Raw genomic sequence first — 12,657 nt, forward strand, 5'->3', positions numbered from 1 at the left:
CCTACTACCACATGAGTGTGTCAATAGTCCTCTTGTGGGACTCTTGGTCCCAAGGGATTACTGGTAAGTGTTCATCCAGTCCCTAGCTTACGGTACCTAGAATCTTACGTGAGTTCAGTGTTTATGGTTGATTGAATATTGTTCTGGTTACCTGTTTTTAATCATGTTTTTAATCAAGCTTTTTGTTAGTCTGTCCCGAGTTGCTTTTGAAGAGAATATTGGCAGGCTGGGATCACTGCAGAGCTATGTATACTGTGATATCAGCTTGCTCCATCTCCATCTGCTGGTAGGGGAGCATAAACCCACTGGTCCTGAGTCCAACTGTCTACTCTAAGGAAAACAAAATTATGAGGTAAGTAATTTTTTCCATTTTTCCTAGGAACTGAGGGATTTGCTGATGTTGCAGAAAATGTCTCCTTGGGTGGGGAGAAAATAATCATGTTGGCTTATTTACTAAGCTGATATTTTTTTAAACTACAAAAACAGGGCAATGCATGTCAAGTACCAATTCCAGACTCAATATGTGTTAAAACCACAGGCCCAACACATGAAAAAAAAAAAAGTACTGGTTGCTATTTCGATTAGGTTAATTAGAAATGAAGTAGGTGGATATAGAAAAGGAATTGCAGTGAGGCATATGAGTTCATGCTTATTGTGTCCCACAGCTACCGGCCTCCTGCTGCTACTTTCATTGTCAGGGCCTGGGAAGCAAAGTACATGAAAGAGGGGTGGAAGGGAACTGGGAAGGATAGAGGATGAATATAAAGGAGGAAGATGAGAAGGAGAACAAGGTGAAGAACCCAAAGGGAGGAGAGAAACCTGAGAGGGGAAGAAGGGTATATAGGAGGAGAGAAACCTGGAGGGAGGTACAAGGAAATGGAGAGGGAGGGGAGGAGTAAAGGGGAACAAAAGAAACCTAAAAGAGGAGAGAGAAAAAATACTTAAAGGGAGAGAGGAATCTGAAGAAGCTTGTGGGAAGTAGAAGGGAAGAAAGAATCTGAAGAAGTGGATCTATGATGAAAGAAGAGGGATACTTTGAGGGCAAAGAAGAATGTGATATAAGAGAGAGGAATATAGAGGCAGGAAGAAGAGGAGAAAAAGATGAAGGGTAATATGGGGAAAAAATGAAAGAAGTAATAGAGGAAAAAGAAGAAAGAGTGAAAGGTGGATTAAGAATGGGATTGTTCAGTTCAGAGCTAACAGTCTGCTTGGGAGTTAGCAATCTGACCACACCCCCGGGGGAAGATCCCGAGAGGGACCACTGGTCAGGCTCAGAGTTAGGAGACAGACACACCCTAGTTCTTTTATTAGACAGTATATTGAACCACCAGAGGTGGCAGTAGTGAGCTGGAATGCCCAGCTGGGCTGTAGTCCCTCAGATACAGGAACAGCGATCCCTGGAGGCTGAGCTGTAGAGAAACTGAAATATAGTGAGTAGGCAGAGTATGCAGAGTTCATGTACTGAACCAGATGGTAATACTCACACAATGTCTCATAGAAGCCCAGGAGCTGGAATGTATAGGCCCTCGAGGAGCGAGTACCTGGTTCCAGGGAAAGCTCTGAGAGAGCGATGGTAACTCACTGATGTAGTTGGCAGTGATGACTTCCAGGCAGAAGAGAGTACAGAGTAAATCTAGAAACGAGGGCCCTCGAGGAGCGAGTACCGGTTCCAGACTGTCACCTGAAAAACAAAGGAGCGAGCAAGGCCCCTGAAGAGCAGGTACCCCTAGTAAGTCCGAGGAGGCAGAGTAGCTTAGGTAGTGTAACCCTTGCTAACTCAATCTGTTAGCAAATTCTAAGACCTTTATATCCGTCGCAGGTGACGTCATCTTCGGGGGACGCCCCCGAGGTTCGCGCCATCACCGGTACTTCAGTCAGGGCCGTGCCGCGCGCGCGCCCCTAGGCCTCCAGGAAACATGGCGGTTTGCAGCGTCCAGCTGGTCCGGGGATGCCAGAGGACTTCGGCAGAAGAACACCGTGGCAGCCAATCTTCCCGCGGACAAAGAGGGATGCGCCAAAGAGGTAAGGAGGGCGGAGAGAGGGCGTCGGGAACCGACGGACACAACAGGGATATTGGAAGGGTAACAGAGAGGAAGGAAGGGACCAGTGAGATTGGAGTACCCTCAATTTCTTTATCAATTCATTCCCTACTAAAGATTAGGATGAAATTATATAGTAGAAGAACAACAGTCTGTGCTCAATTTAGAATAAACTGGTTCCTCAAAACAGCATGATGATAATGCATATAATTAGATATGGGGGAGGAAGAAATGATCCTTAGTGGTAGGAAAGCAAAATTAAATGTGGAAATCAAGTGGGGGATACAGCAGGAGGTAGGGAAAATGATCAGACTAGATAGGCCTAATAGCCTTTATCTGCCGTCAATTTCTGAATTTTTATGTTTCTAATTAAGAAAAGCTTAAAGGGCGTCTGCAGTGTGAGAATTTAGTAAATTAGGCCACTATGTCTGACAGTGAAAAAATTGGTTCTGATTATTTGGTTCTTCCCTCAGAAAACTGTTATCCAAGTTTCAAAGTAGCTCAGTTGTTAAGTCCTTGCAAGGCCATTGTTTACTCCAGAAGGCTGCTTTATCTGTGGCATGAGTTTGGTTTCCCTTTTACAGATGAATCTTTTGGAGTTCTGATAAATTACCTGTGTGGCATCACCACCTAGTGGCTGTGTGCCTAAAATCATAGGCTGGCAATCAACCTGGACAATGAACTCAGTACTCGCAGAGATATATGAACATTCCTAGGTTTTCTTAAATTGGTAAGAGAGAAATTGGAAAAGGGAAGTCATAAATAAAAAGGGTAGGGTAAGGGTAAATCAAATAATAAATTATTTCAGCCGCATCCAACACACATTATTGTTTTCTAAATGATTCCCAAAGTCCACAGAGGTCTCTGAAGATAGGTGTGTGCATATCTAAGACTCTTTTGGGAGCCTGTGAATAATCAGACAAGAAAAACGTATGGCATGCTGCAGTCCTATTAGTGAACACGAACGATAGATGGAAGAAGCAAATGCGTAGAAAATTACTTTTAATAAAGAGCATGCCCTATTCTCTCTCTATCTGCCTGTTTCACCTTCTCAGCACATAATTCCATATAGTTAGCCTCTACCTTTCTCAGCCATGCAGCTGAAACTGGTTTCAAACCAATACATTCCACAGTAGTTGAAAGCAGAGTATTTTATGGTTTAAAAATTGATTTGAAACTGATGCATAAACTCATGGGATAAAGACAAAAATGTTAAAATGAAGGAATAGATAAGCACAGCCTTGGCAAGTTCTTGTCCAAAAGTGAAAGAAGGAAGGTCAGCAACTCAATTTAGCTTTCCCTCACTTCCTTCCTTTGAACTGTGAATACTCCGCAAACATACGCATTAGTGGGGATAAATAGAGGCAATGTTGCTATTTCAGTAGGCATAGAATGAAGTATAAGATTTTAGATGCCATTAGGAGCCTCAGTAATCAACAAAACAGTTCTCTCCATGCTAGTTGGATTATTTATATCATAAAATGTTACATAACATCTTGAAACAGACAAGAGATTTAGGGGCTGATTGTACTATAGTGGGTTTTCTTATTCTGTGTGTATAGGAACCCTGTGTATTTTGATTCCACACAACAATTCTTCCTCTTCATGTAATAGATTTATCAATCTAGGCTCTAGACTGGGGAGTGCATTTCTCGGTTCCTAGTCTGAACTGGGACATGTAGAGATTCCATACTTACGTCACACTATATAGGTAAAGGAGAATCACATTTCTGCCCCTTACTAGCTATTGCCCTTTACAAAAATGGCAGCAGCAGTGGCCTCAGCTGGTCTGAGCGCCCTCAGTGTGTGCCACAGGTCTCAACCAGACCCTGCCCCTCTAGTGATGTAGAGTAGGAGTGTTTAGAAAGATTTTCCACTCCCCATTGGGAAAAGTCATTTGAGTTAACAAAACTCCTGTGTCCATGTGGTACAAGGGGATTTGGGGGTTATCTTTAGCTCAGAGCTGAGGGAGTGAGTGTCCCTCCTTGGGAAGGACATTTGAGGGTTTTTCCTCCTCAAGAAAAGAATCAGAAGGAAGAATCTATGGAGTCCTGAAGTGGTGAAGTCCTGGGATTACAGGGACTGCCGAGAAGAGGTATGTGTGAGCATTTTCAGCTTTGGAGGTTCGAGGAAGAGGAATTTCTTCAGAGACAGAGTGGAGAAATAGAGGATTGTCCTTTTGGGAAAGTTAAAAAAAACAACTGCCTACACAAGAAAACTCCTAAGAGCTCCTGTCTGACAAAGGATTTTAGCCTGAAGCTCGCCCAAGTGAAATAAGCTGTGGAGAGATAAAAGAATAGCCTGCTCTACCTAACAGGTACTGGGGACAGACCCAGGGGAGGAAGAGGGCGTTCCCAAAGGAGCTGATCTGTGGGAGAGAAGTGGAAGTTGCTGAAAGAGACTGAGGTTATTTTTTGTATTGGAATTTTGGACTTTGTTACCATTGGCGCACTATCAACTGGTACATTGTTTTGGACTTTGCTTTATCTGCTTATCAGTTGCCAGTATAGACTTTTATTTTTGAACAACAGAATTGGAGTCAGTGTGGTGATTTTGGAGTGATTGGATTGAAAAGTAGAAGATCCCTGGTGGGAGGAAAAGCCCCAAGGCCCTTGAAAGACTTTTTCTTGCCCCCTCTGTGCGAGAACCCTAGGAAATCATGGGGTCTGATCTGGTCAGTGATACTCCCTGTGTGCCCCTATGACCAACAGTTGACCAGAATGGGAGCTACACAAGAATAGGCTAAATAGCAACAATGTACATAACTAAACTTCTCTTTAAAACATTTCCAGATTGAAAACATCTTATTTGATGATACTCAATTAAAAATTGCCATTTCTTAATTTAATCCCACCAACCCAAAATCTTCTTCGTTTTAACACAAAGCCTATTTGTTTTTTTATTGAATCTGTTTGTCTGTCTTGACTAGACTGTAATCTCGAAGGAGTAGTGACTGTCCACTGTGTGTCAATATAAAGTGCTGCATACATCTAATATGCGCCTTACAAATCATGATAATGTAAGCCAGTGGCTGATAAAAACATTTAACAATAAATGCTTCTATCTCTGACAGCATTTCCTAACTTCAAAGGACAATGAACATTTAACAATTATATGTAGTCAGGAATACCAAATGGTTAAGATTGTAAATATTGTTTTGAAAGACAAAGAAGCTGCAATGAATTGTGTTTATGGTGATTATTAAATGGCTTTAAATCCCTAGAAAATCCTGTCATCCCAGTATGGGACTCCTTTGGTTGGAAGACAGTATTGTATTATTTGCTAGACTATACTGTCTTCAATTGGACATTACTGGAAAAGGGGGGGAATAATAGAATTTATTATAATTAATTTTTCTTGGTCTCCTTCTGAAATACTAATTTATATTTGAACTGATGAATGGTAAATATGTGCATCTGTACATAGATAAGCGATACATTACTAATTCATTCTAGTACCCATTAAAAAGCCAGGGATTGAGCCATTTTAATTAAGTACAAAAGGCTAAGTTTTGTTTTAGACAGATGGAGAGAGAAAGATACTGGGATGTACTCATCAGGTGAGATCTTGATTTCAGATTCTAGCATGCTGCTCATAACAAAAGAAAAGGAGCTTCTAGTAGCTGAAAGTTTCTTATAGTTGAAAGTTTTCTTGTATTTATTAACCTAAGAAAATGTCTTATCTAGTAGTATTGAAACAGATGTTTGTTATTTTATAGTTGTTGTGCGTCCCGGCCGCATGGGAGCTGCAACCGGGCCTGCTCACCTCGCACTGCCCTCAACTAGCTCAGGTCTCGCAGCTGCTGCCAGCTCCCGCTGTTCCCGTCGCTCACCATGGCCCTCTCCAGCTTCCTCCATGCCGCAGGCCTTACAGTGGAACTCCCGTCGGGGCTCTGCATCTTCGGCCGCCTTTGTACCACCCCCAGGTGCGCGTGCGCGCGGCCGACATCCTCAGATTTAAATGGCCAAGCGCAGGAAAATCGACGTGGGTGCAGATTGATGACATCACATGAAATCCCTATATATAGCGAGGCCCTGTCCCCAGGACCTCGCCTTGGCAATCGGGGTCAACACCGTGGTGTAGCAGTTTGCCAAATCCTGTGTTCCAGTGTCTCCTTGTTCCAGCGTCTCCGCATGTTCCTGTATCAGTACTCAGGTAGTACCTTTTCGGACTGATCTCTGGTACTGACCTCGGCCTGCCTGACTACTCTCTTGTCTGCTGCCTGGAACTGACCCTCGCTTGCCTTGACTATGCTCGGACTGACCTTGGTATTGACCCCTGCTTTGGCTGACCACTTCTAGACTGATATTCTGGCTCTGATCCTTGCGCTTCACTCGGACACTCTCTTCTGGCTTACTGTGACTACCAGACCAACCTGCTTGGAATCTACCCCCGGCTTTCACCTGACTAGACCCGCAGGCGCTGCCTGCCTCGCCCGGAGAACCTTACTGAACTGTTACCTCCCTGCGGTCTCCGAAGCTTCCAGTTCGGGTCTGGTCCATCCTCTCTGCATCAGCCATGCACCCTTGCTCGTGGTGGGCACACCCCCTCTGCTACCTCTCTGGGGGACCATCTGAGGCCCACCTAAGTCCAGGCGGTCTGGGTACCCAAGGGCTCAACCTGCGGAAACCCCGGACTGTTATTGGCAAAGCTCCAGGTAGCCTCTGTCTCCTCGTGTGCTCCGCCTCCTGGTGGCAGGTGCTCTCTGGGTCCAACCAGAGGGCCGAACCAATCTTCACCAGGCCAAGGGTTCACCTCCAGCGCAACAATAGTTAGGGAAAGAAAGATGATTTACACCACTACTAAGCTTACTCCTTTGTTTACTTTTTATCTGCTGAAGAACATGGAGAAAGGGAGTCTTGGCAGGGCTGGCCTGACAATTGGAGCCCTTGACGAGGCAGGATCATAGTACCCAGAGAGGTCCCTTTATTAGGCCTTGTGAAAGAATGGCCTCATTGGAATGATGTTAATGAGTCTGCTTGGTTGCCCACCAAAAAGATTTGAGGAGCTGGACATAAGGAGCATTGGAAAGATGGAGTAACTGTTATGCATACTGACATGAAATATGTATTTTTGTATTTGATTTTTCTGTATTGTTAATAAAGCTGTGGCCAGTTTTTACCCACAATCTGTATTTCAAGAGGTAATCTGTATGGGGAACTGTGAACTGCCAGTGCCACTGCTAAGTAAATAGTTTCAACTCATAAGAACATAAGAATTTCCATGCTGTGTCAGACCAAGGTCCTTCGAGCCCAATATTTTGTCTCTGACAGTGGCCACTCCAGGTCACAAGTATCCATCAGATCACCAAACAGATCATTTCTTGTATTTCACTCCCAGAGAGAAGCGCTGGCTTTCCTAATAACTGGCTAATAACTGTTTATGTAATTTTCCTTCAGAAACTTGTCCAATCCTCTTTTCAACCCCACTATCAGGCCGATGCAATATCTGCGTGGGAAAAACGGGTGCTTATGATTGAGTGCCCGCTTTCTTAATGCACGCCCATCCTCCTCTCCCGGGCGTGCAATGCAGTATGCTAATGAGCTGCTGCATTAAAAAGGAGGTGCTATGGGACATTGTGCATCCCTAGCGCCTCCTTGACATTGGGAGCCCAGGAGAAGTGGCTGTGCATGGGTTAGGAAAACGGACGCTCAGTTTTAGAAGCATCCGTTTTCTTATCGCATACACAGCCCCAGGTTAGGAAAATGGATGCTCATAAATTGAGCACCCATTTTTCCTAACTCACCACCGTCAAGACTTGTGGTTTTTAATGTTGCTGTTTTCTGTGGTTCCTCCGACTTAGTGTCAAGAGAAACCACAGAAACGCAGTATTTTCTGCTTTTCTGTTGAACCTCTGGAGCTCCTCAAGACTTAATGCCAGCTCCGGGGCTGGCGTTAATTTTTGAGGGTTAAACTTTGCGCATCAAAGCGCACAGTTATTTTTTACATCCAGAGTACTAGTTAATAGCCTCATCAACATGGCATTTACATGTGATTAACACTATTAACTACGCCCTGTTTTGGATGTGGTTTTGGATGCGCTGATCCCCTTATTGCATCAGGAGTTATGGACGCGTGTCCAAAATGCACATCCAACTATGGGTTAAACCTGTGTGCTAGCCTAAGCGCACTTGTATTGCATCGGCCTTTATGATAGTTGCTTTGACCATGTCCTCTAGCAACAATTCTATAGATTGATTGTGCACTGAGTGAAAAAATACTTCCTACAATTTGTTTTAAATCTGCCAGTTGCTAGTTTTATGGAATGTTCCCTAGTCCTAGTGTTGTTTGAAAGGTAAATAACCATTCCCTATTTACTCATTCCACCCCACTCATGATTTGATAAATGTCAATCATATCCCCTCTGTCATTTCTTTTTCAGTCTAAAAAGCCATAATCTGTTTAACCTTTCTCCATAAGGGAGCTTTTCCTTCCCCTTTATCATTTTTGTACCCTTCTCTATACCTTTTCTATGTCCACTATGTCTTTTTTTAGATTGGGCAACCAGAACTACTCATAATACTCAAGGCACCGTGGATCTATACAAGGGCATTATGATATTCACAATTGTGTTCTCTATTCCTTTCAAAATAATTCCTAATAATAATTCCTAATATTCTATTTGCCTTTTTGACAACTACCATACACTGAGCTGAAGATTTCAAGGTATTGTCCACAAGGACTCAAAGGTCCTTTTCCTGAGTGGTGGCTCCTAACCCATAACCCAGAATCACACACTTGTGGTTAGGATTATATTTTTCTGTGTGCATTACTTTGCACTTGTCCACATGAAATTGCATCTGCATTTAGAAACATAGGGGTAGATTTTAAAACATACGCGTACGCGTCCACGTGCGCGTGATTCCTGGCGAGCGCACACGGACATGGCAATATTATAATATGTGTGTGCCAGCGCGCATATGTTATAAAATCTGTTGGCTGCGCGCACGTGTGTGCCAGATTTATCATCCGTGCACGTATGTATGGGCGGCTCGGGCAAGTGGGGGGGGGGGGGGGGTGAATTTTTGCAAAGTCTGTGCAGCAACGCAATCGGGCCTTCCCTAGTTCCCTCCCAGTCTGCCCTACCCCTCCCCACCCAGAACACGCCCCCCCCCAGCCCGCCCCTTTCTCAGGGCCCAGCACTTATGCGCAGATCACCACTTACACGCGTGGCCGGGCCCCTTTGAAAATGCGCATGGCACGTGCAGGACCCATCCACGCACGTAAGGGGTGATTTGTACACACGTAGCCAATTTAAAGTTTGGCCAATAGTCTCCTAATTTCATAAGGATCTTCTGCCATTCTTCAAAACTTGCTGCTGTTTTAATGACTTGAAGCAATTTGTGTCTTCTGCACATTTGTGATTTATAAATATGCTAGACAGCATATGTCCCAGTACAGACCCCTGGAGCACTCCACTAATGATCTTTCTCCATTTGGAAAACTGACCATTTAATCCTACTCTTTTTTTCCAGTCCTTTAACGAGTTCCAATCCACAATAAGACTCTGCCTCTTATCCCACGACCTCCCAGTTTCCTGAGGAGTCTCTCATGAGAGAAAATCTGAAAATCCACAATACTATCTGAACTGGCTTATCTTTGTCCACATTTTTATTTACACCCTCAAAAATAATTATAGTAAACAAGGTCTTTTTATGTGGTCTGTACTTTTATTTTTAAGACTATCTTCTACCATTTTGCCTGGCACTGACATCAGGTTCTCTGGGCTATAGTTTCCGGGATCACCCATGGAGCTCTTTCTAAAAATTGGCATCACATTGGCCACTGACCAGTTTTCAGGTACTGTGGCTATTTTAAATTATAGGTTGCAAATCACCAGAAATAGGTCTGCAGTTTCATTTTTTTAGTTTCTTCAGGAAAGCAAGCAGAAAAGATGTTGCTATGTTTTGCAATTTAATATCTGCAAATGAAACACTGTCAAATATTTGGAATCTGGGCTTTTTTTTTTGACTAATCACAGTAAATTTCAAGGAGGCTCACCTATGATAGTGTAAAGCTGAAAAGATACCTATGAGCCTGTCTTAGCTGCAGATGCCTTTGCCTTTTCAACCTGAAGTACATTTATAGCTTTAAGGCTAAAAAAGCTGGAGTGTTTATATATTTCACCATGCATTTGATGTAATATGCTCTAGTTTTCACTGTGCTAAAAAAAAAAACAAAACAAACTACAACTACTGCTATAACAATTATACTTACAAAATTTTGTTTTAGTAAAAACAATTTTGTTTTAGTAAAAAAAAACAAAACTAAAATCTAGATAATTTATAAAAAATAGTTTATTAAATGGAAAAAAAATCCACAATTTAGACAATCTGCTACCATCAGTACATTCGCAATTTTAATTAGTAGATTTATTCCAAGTAATTTAAATAACATTTCTGGCTAACAGCATGTGAAACAGGAAACAGCTAACAAGGTTTGCAAGTTTCTTTCACAGAGAATAGGTAACTGCTGTATTTCTGGCAACTGCAGCTTCACAGAATATAACAAAAAAATTCAGAGGCATAGACTTTTTCTCTCTGGATCTCTGATTTCTGATCCTGTCGCTATGTTTTGCATGATAAGTTCTCTGTATTCATTTATCAAGCAAATATGCCTATGACTATTATCTTTCTAGGCATAACTTATTGCTGTGAAAAATTGTGCCCATGACTTAAACCTGTTTTATGTAGCATAAGCTTATTTCCAAATGAAAATTTGAAGTGGAGGGGATCCGGAAGCTTACTATAGACTCTTCCTGTCATAATAAGTAGAAAAGACAGAGGAAATACCTATGTAAGGGTCCTATTTACTAATCCACATTAAAACAGTGCATTAATACTGTTTTAATGCTAATTAGTTCCCATGTGATTTACTAAATTGTGGAATGTGAGTACCGCCATTTAGTAAATCCTGCTTTTGAGAAAGTGCAGACGTAACCTGGAACAGAAACATCTGCGCATTCCCAACCTCTTCCCCTCTGCCCAGTGATATGTAAAGAGGCAGGAAGGCCTGAGTTTGAAAAATAGCACTGGCGCTGAAACACCCATCCTTCCAAAATCCACTCCTGAACTAAAAACCCCTTGTGGGCTTCCCTGCCTCTATACCCACCCCCACCACCAATTATAAATGTCTAAACCACATCCCCTTAATGCACAAAGTAAATTGTTTTGTTTGAGGCATTGTGGACCCTTGGTCACAATGGAGATGACTCCGCCCACGGGGAGCGGCCTCGTGGGGAACCACTGCGATAGGTTGACACAGATAGCAGACACAGAATGGATAGAGTATTTATTGTACTGCTGCAATTAGATGGTGAAACAGGAAGGTAAAGGCACTGATCCACGAGGTGCCAATACGCTCAACAGGCTCAGAAGTATAGTCTCACCCAGATGTTCATGATAGGCAGGAGCCCGCAGTGCGAGTAATGCTGCGGCTGGTGTGTGGAGTTGGAGCACCGGATCGTAGAGGTATTCACAGAGTGAAGGTGTCTTCCTGATGGTAGAATGGTGGGACCGAAGTAGATAGGCCCTCGAGGAGCAAGTACACAGTGGTCTAATATCCTGGAAATGAATAGAGAGAAAAGACCCCCGAGGAGCAGTTGTCTTGGTTAGTGAGGACCCCCGAAGGGAAGTTGGAAGCAAAGACCCCCGAGGTTTTAAGAGCGATTCATGAAATGTATTATGCATTCCCAGTGTAGAAGGCAGCTGAAGCTGGTATGTAACGGGTCCAATGCGTCGGGTAACTGAGAAAGGACCAATATATCTAGGGGTGAATCTCAGGGATGGTATTCGAAGTCGGATATACCAAGTACTTAACCAGACTTTCTGGCCAGGGAGGAATTCAGGAGCTGAGCGACATCGACTGTCAGCAGTTCTCTTGGCCCGGGAAGCAGCCAGACACAAGCGGAGATATCTCTGCTCCCATAACGTCTTAAGGGCATCTGCAGTATCCTGTGCCACAGGGGACGGCACTGATAGAGGAATGGGAAAAGATGGTCGTGGTTGTTTCCCATAGACAACAGAAAATGGTGATGTTCTAGTAGCGGTGGCGATATGAGAGTTATGAGAAAACTCTGCCCAGGGTAAAAGTTCAGACCAATTGTCTTGGCGGTCATTGATGTAAGCATGCAGGAAGGCCTTCAAGGAGTGATTCATTCGCTCATCTTGTCCGTTAGCTTAGGGATGATAGGCAGTTGTTAAACTGATGTTAATACCAAATTTTCGGCAGAGGGTGCGCCAATACCTGGCAATGAACTGAGGGCCATCTGTCTGAAAACAATGTCCTTGGGTAAGCCAAGCAGTCTAAAAATATGGTGGAAGAATAAATTGCTAACTCTTGAGCAGATGGTAGGCCCAGTAGAGGGACAAAATGAGCCATTTTTGAGAATCAGTCTATGGTTACCCAATATTATGGTGTGACCCTTTGAAGGCAGCAAATCCATGAAGAAATCCATAAGACAGGTGAGTCCACAGTTCCTCGGGTGCAGGAAGTGGTTGTAGAAGACCCCAAAGTTGACCGACTGGGGGTTTTGCTGTGCATAGATGTTACAGGATTTGACGTATGCTTTAGTGTCGGAGACCATGGTGGGCCACCAGAAGAACCGCTGGAGCAGTGC

The sequence above is a fragment of the Rhinatrema bivittatum genome, chromosome 1 (genome assembly GCF_901001135.1).
Source record: "Rhinatrema bivittatum chromosome 1, aRhiBiv1.1, whole genome shotgun sequence".
NCBI classification, from domain to species: Eukaryota; Metazoa; Chordata; class Amphibia; order Gymnophiona; family Rhinatrematidae; genus Rhinatrema; species Rhinatrema bivittatum.